The sequence below is a fragment of the Mus pahari genome, chromosome 13 (assembly GCF_900095145.1).
Source record: "Mus pahari chromosome 13, PAHARI_EIJ_v1.1, whole genome shotgun sequence".
NCBI classification, from domain to species: Eukaryota; Metazoa; Chordata; class Mammalia; order Rodentia; family Muridae; genus Mus; species Mus pahari.
The window spans coordinates 19081026-19090573 of NC_034602.1; positions in this window are offsets into that span (position 1 = coordinate 19081026).

Sequence of the window (9548 nt, forward strand, 5' to 3'; positions counted from 1 at the left end):
TGGGAGAGTGAGAGAGAGAGAGAGAGAATATGAGAATTTATTGTTGAGTTTTAAAGTCAATAAAGAAAATAGAAGACTTATAAAGTGTATTTAATATGATGGCTAGGATGATGAATTTGTCAAAATCAAAGTTGATAATAGTCAATGATTGAAGCTAAAGTCCCTAAGGGCATAAAACTCTGTTTTTCAAGTAAAATGAAGCTATAACTGAACACTTCTGTACTATCAGTAAAATATTTTCAGGGAGAAACCAAGCAACTTAGAGACTTTGAGACCTATCCTTGCCTTGAGCAAGGAGGAGAAAGTGCAGAATCTTGAAGATGTCCCCTTTCTCAGGGGACATGGGTAAAATGCCAACACACATCATCAGAACCTTGTCATGATGCCAACTTCTGTGATGGCAGAAAACCCTGTTTGGGGAAATGAATATGGACTTTGCCTGAACTTCAGACTTCTGTCTTAACTTTATACATACACCCCACCACCACCTCTGCCAGATCCTCCTCCAGGCTAGATAGCAGCTCTGAGACTCCTTTAGGCCCAGTGCCTTTAGCAAAAAAGACATAAATGACAGATGAAGGACTGTGGGCAAACAACACACTGGGTTGTACACAAGGAGTAGTAGAGTGAGCTCTGTGTAAATGATCTAGGTCCTTCAACTAAAGAGAAGAGCTTGTAGTTAATGTGCTAGCAAGTGTGATAGCATGATGGCCAGGTGGCTACGTCACAGGATACAGACTTTCTCACTGTGGGGGCAACGGTTATTGTTGCCAACTGTTGAACTCACTTAAAGGCTATAGTATGTCCTCCAGAGACATACACTAACCGGAGCCAAGGCTGTATAGGTGAATGAGAAATGAGAATACACACCACATCCAAAGGAGAGAGTAAGATTAGGCTGTTTTTTAGACAGGAGGTTGAATTTAAAAAAGGATTCATGGAAGAAAATGGGCCCAACTTGGAGACTGTTAGTGAAAACAGAGTTTTCAATGATTCAGGAAAAGAGAAGCACAGCTAAACTCAAAGCTGAAATTTGCCCCTGGAATGTAATCATGGGCTATGCTGTAGTTAGTGATGAACCATATACTTATCAATGATCTTACAAGACCATAATAGGCCTAAAACATTGCTAGTGATGTCATAGTAGTGTAAACATCGCCATGTAATACACCATACCTATGTCTGTAAACAAGCCTTCCATGCTGACAGTCATTAAACATACAGCATACCCAATTACTGTACTAATTTTAATTGAAGACAAGATGATTGAGATGGTTCAGTTGGTGATATATTTATCCTGCAAGCATGAGGGACTGTGCTTGGATGCCCACTTCTACATAAAGCCTATAATCATAGAGCTGGACAGATCTAGACAGGAGAATCCCTGGGGCAAGCTGGGAAACTGGCCTAGACAAAGCAGTGATTCTGTGGTTCAGTAAGAAACCTTGTCTCAAAAGATAATATGGAGAATGATGAAGGAAGATACCCAAGGTCAATCTCTGACCCCCACACACGGGCCTATACACATCACAGGAACGTATATGTACACAACAAAAAAACTGCTTCTTTTCATTAATTGTTATTTTTGTTTACATTTCAAATAATATCTGCCTTCCTGGTTACCCCTCCACAAACCCTCTCCCCCTTCCTATTTGCTTCTATGCTAGTGCTCCTCCACCTGTTCACCAACTCCCACCTCACTCCTCTAGCATGCCACTATGCTGGAGCATCAAGCCTCTGTTTCCCCCCACTGATGTCATATCAGGCCTTCCTCTGCTACATATGTATCCGGAGTCCTGGCTCCCTCCATTTATACTCTTTGGTTGGTGGGGTAGTCTCTGGGAACTCCTGGTGGTCCAGTGAGATAATATTGTTCTTCTTATGGGGTTGCTATCCCTTTTAGCTCCTTCAGTTCTTCCCCTAGCTCTTCCAATGGGGTCCCCAGCTCCCCATTGCTCAGTAAAATGGTTGGCTGTGAGTATCTGCATCTGTATTGGTCAGGTGCTTGTAGAAGCTCTCAGGGAACAGCCATATCTGGCTCCTGTCATCAAGCTCTACTTGGTATCAGCAATAGTGTGTGGGGTTGGTGTCTGCAGGTGCTAGGAATCCCTAGGTAGGGCAGTCTCTGGATGGCCTTTCCTTCAGTCTCTGTTCCATTTTTGTCCCTGTCTTTCCTTTGGACAGGAACATTTCTCTGTTTTAAATTTTGAGATGGGTGCGTGGCCCCATCCCTCAACCAGGAGCCATGCCTATTTACTGGAGATAGTCTTGACAGCTTGTATCTCCTCTTTGTTAGGCTTTTCAGCTAAATTCACCATATTGGCTCCTAGGACCCTCTCATATCCCTGGATTCTGGGACTTTCTAATGGCCACACCAGTTCCCCAGTCCCCACTGCTACATGTGTCTATTCAATTTCCTGACCCTCTGTATTTTTCTCCTATCTCTTACAATACCTGTTCCTGCCTCCCTTTTTTCCATCACAAAATATATTTTGCACTTAGGTAAATAAATTGTTATCATAGAAAAAAATTTATAGACTAAGGGCATGTAAATAGATTTGTACAGTGGTTCAGTGTGGTTACATTTTAACTTGCAATTGTAAAAACAAATGAAAAAGTTAAAAGCATGAATTTTCAGAAAGTGAAACTGTTACCATAAACCAAAGTAAATTCTACCATTAGGGACACATCTTCTAAAGTAAGTTGAACACAGTTAGGTGTATCCTTTTATAAAATCCACAGCAACATGCAAGGATATCCTGGGCTTCATGCATGTACTTGCTCACACACAAACCCACCTTCTATTTTTTTTAAGTTCCATTAAGAGCAAGCACCATAGCCAAGTATATAATTTTTTTGTATTTTATACAATGTTTTACTGTGCTTTTTTGCATTTACATATGCTCAAATGCACAAATACGTTCTATTGTGGTGCTAGAACCTACAATAACCAGGAGAGTAAGATTCACAGGTTTTTCAGTCTAGGGACAAAACTCTACAGTGAAGCCTAGGTGTGTGATAGAATTGGCCATCTTAGCTAGTGTAAAGAGATGTTGTTACATTTATACAATGATAGAATCACGCAACAATTCATCTCTCAGAATGAACCCCAACAGTTAACAGTTAATACTTCCAATTTACTTAGATAGTATTTGTCTTGGAAGTTATCTCCAGTTGCTCCTATGAAGTAATCCAGGCCTCATCCTTTGCCTTTATTATAACCATATTTTCTATACTCAATATTCACTATCTAGGTGTTGCTTTCCATATTATGATAACATTTTATGCTAGACATTATCATTACCTACATATAGAACTGGTAAAATTTCGCAATCCTGTTTTAATATTTGCATTTCTATTGTGACATTTTAGACTCTTTTAGTAAAAAGATTATGGACTATCTTGGTCACCAAGACATTTTGAAACACTTTCAAATAGATTATATTGCATGTTATTATGACAGAGTTTAATGTGAAAGCTTGACTGTGTTCATGTATAAGTGTTCCTCAGTGAGTCTGCACTGCTGAGTTTAACTATGAACCCACACTTACAGAAACTCTGTTGGACCCCAACAGGATAGAGGAAGTATTGTAATTTCTAAACAGCTACACTTACATCCCTCCATCTTAAAAAAAAAAAAAAAATAGGCAGAGGTAACTTAAGCCTTATTTGTTCTCTACATGGGAGAAGATACCCATAAAACAGGATTGGCTAAACTGCATCACACACAAATCAACTCATCTGTTGCCTTTCTCTAATGAGTTTCCGTAAACTTTTAGATTGCCGGAGGTATTTTGAAGAAGCAATTACACATTTTGCACTAGTTTAACCATAGAGTCAGGAAATTAATTTTTCTTTACCAATTATTACATTTAGTTCTTTTGGAAGAATGGCACACTAAAACATGAGGAGTCATGAACCTGAATGCTGGGAACACAAACACCTATGGAAATGCTTTTTATTGCCTTGTATTTTTCTAGAAAGCAGAAAAAACATTCAGGTGATACCCATGGCCAACTACCAAGTGTTCAATACATGTTTATTTAGTAAAGGAAAAGCTATAGAAGTTGGTGGTTAACTTATAGAAAAGGAATCTCAGAACCCTTTGCTCTCAAACACGAAGAAAAGAAAAAGCTACCTATATTTCAGTGTGCTAATTGTGAAACAACTGCTTGGAGGAATTTCTTACCAGGAACTCCAAGTAAGCTTTTATTATCTGACCTTCCTAAAGTCCACATGGAATGCCTGCATCTTCCCCCGTTTTAAATATGCAGCTGCATCTGTCTGTTACAGTGAAACCAGGAACAGAAAACTTTTCCAAGGTATATTGCACAAAATTGTCATTGAATGACTTCACGAATAAAGTAAAATACTACCTTGAAATTAAATCAGAAATTACTAAGCTGCAAACAGAAAGAACATTAACTAGTAAATGAGGAAACATTAAAAGTTTACTTTTGAAAAAATTAACAAAATAGAAAAATTGCACTGAAAAACAATAAATTAAACATATACCATTTGTGTGTCTCACAAAAATATAAAATTATAAGTGGAAAAAAAACCAGAGAAAAACCTATACAAAGCTTATAATTAGGGTTGGGGGAGGGGATAATTCCACAGGAGCTTGGACTTCCAAAGGCTGGGTTGAAAAAGCAGGACTTTAGGACTGCACATTATGGCATGTCATCCTTGTTCATCTCATGTTTAGGCAGGCAGACTTTATGGGTATATCTACTGACAATACTAGGAGACACACTCTCACAGAAAACTCCCTAATCCCTTGGCTCTCACAGTCTTTCCAAATTCTCTTCCAATGTTCCCTGAGACTTGGATGCAAGAATGTTAAGTAGATGTATCCATTAAAACAGGGCTCCAGAACTGTGCATTTTGTTTGCTTGTGATTTTCTGTAGTGGTGTTGGTGGCATAGGAAATTTTCCTATATTGTAATTGCAAAAGAAAATAAAAAATCAGGGGTTGACAGCATGTTCTAGAGACACAATGCTAGACTGTAGGGGTACTGTACAAACACCCCAGCATAATCAGTGGACTTCAGTTTTAACAAGAGACCCTATCTCAAAAAGCAAAGGTAGAGAGCTACCTGATCTGATGAAGAAGATCTGATGCTCACTTTGGAACTTCATGTGCATCTGCACTGACTCACAAGCAACTGTAGCCTATGTACAAACACCTTCAAATGTATGCACCTAATAACAAGTGTAACACACCCACAATACTTCTCCTACAACTACAATAACAACAACTACTACTCCTACTCCTACTACTACTGTGGGGCAATTGTAGGCTGGTCTCCAGTCGAGCTGAGGTCTGAACCCTGATGGTCATAATTCACCTACATGACACGGTAGGCGTTCCCTCTGCTGCTGGAATTCCAGCCCCCACCACCTCCAACAGCCCCCACAAGAGAAGCATCGTCGGTGGTCACCAGTGGCCCATGCTTCTGACCTTCAGGCTAAACTCCTCCCCAGTTACCTAGCAACAGTGAAGACCCGTAAAAGGAGGTGTTTAGCCCACCACACGCTCTTCTCTTACTCTTACTCTTACTCCTTCGTCCTCTCACTTCTCTCTCCTCTCTCCTCTTCCCTTTCTCTTTGTCTTCTCTCCTCCTCCTCCTCCTCCTCCTCCTCCTCCTCCTTCCTCTCTCTCTCTCTCTCTCTCTCTCTCTCTCTCTTTTCCTTCTCTCTCTTCCTTCTCTCTTTCTCCCTGCATTTCTATAATAAAGCTCTTAAAACCTAGAGTCTCTGCTCTGCTCCATCAAGGACCGTTGCGCACTCTGCTCATTGTTGGGAACTTCTTCCCTATCTCCTCTGTCCAACAACCCTGGAGTGATCTCAAGGTAGCTCTAGGGGGGTCCCCATCAGAGCTGTTCCTTCTCCACACCCCACTGCATGAGTCAGAGGCAATGCCCTCCAGGGGCCTAGTGGAAAGCACCTAGCAGTCTCCCCATGTCTGGTGGGACATGGACATTTTTTTCCTTCCCTACTTCTCCCGGGCACCCCTGGGCCTCCCCTTTTATTTTATTTTGTTTACAACATACTGCTACTACTGCTTCTACTACTACTACTAAACAACAACAAGAACAAAAACAACAAAATAATGCTGAGTAACTTTCCACAGAAAACCATAACTAGATACAATGCTGTAATCAATATCTCATGGAAATCCCAGCCGTATCCACCGTAGCTCCATCATCCATGCCTCAGGGAACATCTGAGAAAGGAGGTGGAAAGACTAGAAACCAGAATACCAGGAAGTCTGCTTTGAAATAGTCTTTCTTAGAAATGTCCATATAAACAAGACTTGGGGAAAAAAAGCATTAGCAATGAACAGGTTAGCATGGGATGGTGAAGGTTTCATGGGATCCCACCTCTAGATAAAGAACTATAGGAAACTAATGACTGTTGGGAGACATAGTCTCTCCCATGGAATTGTCCTGTTATTGTTTGTTTAATGTAGAATCTCAAAACCATATACACACAAACAACAAAAAAAATCACAGCAGGCCATTTTTTAATATATTTATGCATACAAGTACATATGTATGTATTTACCAAATATAATGAAAGCAAAATAGGCTATAACTTAAAGTAGGACAGCATGGGGAGGGTTCAAGAAGAACAGTTGTGGAAGAGTTGAAGGGACAAAAGGGAACAGGAAAAGTGATTCAATTCCATTCACTGAAAAATGTTAATAAAAAGAAAAGTTTGATTTTTCGTTAAAAAGATAAAAGCTTTAAATAAAAATAACTTTAAAATTAATAAATTAAGGCAAAACTTATACTTATCTAAAGTACACCTCAAATTTTACATATTATTCAAACTATGATTAGTGGTAGTGAAGTCTCAAACAAAATAATTTTCATGAAAGTAAATGTGAACCCAAAATAGAATTCCCAGTGCTACAAAACTGACCATTATCACAGGAGAAAACTTAAAATCTTTGCAATTATTTGTTGAAGCCAATAAAACATAATTGAAAACCTGTAAGTTGTATTTTAAAATGATGCTTAGATATTCATGTTTAAATAGCAATGTAAAAGATGAGACAAATAAAAGATTATCAAACACAATCCAATAGCAAATTTAAACTACCATAGTTTAACTAAATGGACTATATTCCAGGATTACAGCCTAATGCATCAGGTAAATATTGAGTAGAAACACAAGTAGATTTTCATTTCCTAGGCTTCAGATTATGGTTGTAGAACCAGGGAAGTATCAGGCATAGGCTGATGACAATAAAAAAAATGATGGAAACTAACACTTAACCTGCGTTACTCAGACTATTAGGGAGGGAAAAGCATTCAAAATCTAGAGGCAATGGACAGCTCAGGAAGAGATGGGATAATGACAGGTGATGATGGGTAAGAAAACCTTTGAGGATCACAGAGAGATACTGTGTAAGAATTTGTGACTGGAGATCAGTCAGTGAATTGCTCAAGGTGTGTAGAGACAGTAGTGAATGTGAATCCTCTGTGGAACAAACACCAAGGCTTGATGCTCTGGAGAGCCATCACAATCCTCTTCTAGGTTGATAGGTTGGCTCATGACCATTTTCAGTTCATAAGATAGACTACTAAAATCAGGAGCTTATGAGTTAAGATGTTCCTGTGAAAGCAGAACCTTCACTGAGTGTATACAATCACCTCATCATGTTATACTGACCCCATGTATCCTAAGAAGGTCATTCCTCAGATGTCATCTTTTCTTCTACCTGCAAACATAATCACAATAGTACTTAGAGAAACACAAAGTATACTCTACATAATACTTCATCAGTATATTTCAGAGGTCTCAGCCTACAATAAACAACCACAGGATAAAAAAATGTTTCCAGTTACAGAAACATTAAATTATCAGCAAGACCAAATGTAATGGGCATCCTGGGATGGAGAAATGAATTGAATGATTACAGTGAAAATTGTAGTAGTCTTTCTTTCTTTCTTTCTTTCTTTCTTTCTTTCTTTCTTTCTTTCTTTCTTTCTTTCTTTCTCTCTCTCTCTCTCTCTCTCTCTCTCTNTCTCTCTCTCTCTCTCTCTCTCTCTCTCTTTCTTTCTTTCTTTCCTCATCTTACTTATTTCCTTTACATATTCACTTACTTCCTGCTCACTGACCCCCTTCTGGTTACCCCCTCCCACAATATTTCCCCCAAGCCTCTTCCACTTCACTTCTGAGTGGCTGGGATCCCCAACTATCTTAGCACTTAGTCCCTGTGAGGCTAACTTCCTCTCCTATTGAGACTGGACAAGGCAATCTGGAAGAACATATCCCTTACACAGGCAGCAGCTTTTGAGATAGTTCCATTCCAGTTGTTTGGGACCCACATGAAGACTAAGCTGAATGTGTGTGTTCGCATATCTGTTACATAAGTGCAAGGAGGCCTAGGTCCAGCTGGTGGATGCTCTTTCATTGGTGGTTCAGACTCTGAGAATCCCAAGGTTCCAGGTTAGTTGACACTGCTGGTCTTCCTGTGGAGTTCACATTCCCTCTGCGGCCTTCAATCCTTCCTCCCATCCCTACCAAGCTCCATCCACTGTTGAGCCCTGGGTGTCTATATCTGTCTGGGTCAGCAGCCGACCTAGACAGCAGAACAATTTAGAAAGTTTCTACCTCTTAGTTATCAGCAACATAGTAAATCACAGTTTTACAAAGTAGCATATTATGTTACCTAACATTATATGAATGTTGGCAGAAGTTATACTTTCACTCTTTCTTTAGAACTTATATTTAATTCTGAAAGAAAACTTCAAAAATAAGTTAAAATAATCATGCATAATACAAGAAGTATTTCCCAGACTCAATTATTGTAGAAAAAAATTCCAAGTTAAAATTACATTGAAACAGTATTAACCATCTATCAACCATCACACATAAAATAACAGCAAGCCCTGTCAGCTCAAACTGTGTAAAACACTTTATTGTATAAATGTGAAATTAGACACTGTGTGGGAGATATATACAGCAATTCATGGAAGTATAATTTATATGTTTATAACTTTATTTCACACTTTTACTTCTAGAAAAAGTTTGCAAATCTATTGTCCAAGGAAAGAATTTCACTGTACAATTTTACCTGTAATAGCAAGAAGTAGAAATACACAAAATGTCCAAAACAATAGATGACTTTAGGAGTAGAGATATCCATAGAATCTTACATTCTGTACCTGCAAGAAAGGATAAGATGGATCTTTGATCATTAGTAGAACTCATTGAAAATTTCAAACCAGAGGACTCTGTAGCTGGTGTAATATGGTCTGAAACTGCATGGAAAAGATGATGAGGGGAGATATAGGATATATATTTCTGCAGAGAATCCAGAGTATATGAGCTAGAACAATAGTTAATATCAGAATTAAATTAAATTATCCCTAAGTTAAGGAGTAAAAGTCAGTGTTGAGAAAAGGTTTTTATTGACTTAAAATACTTTAAAAATTGTGGACTGTAAAATTTAAGAAATTATCAAATACAGAGTCCCCAGAAACTCATCACACACACACACACACACACACACACACACACACACACACACA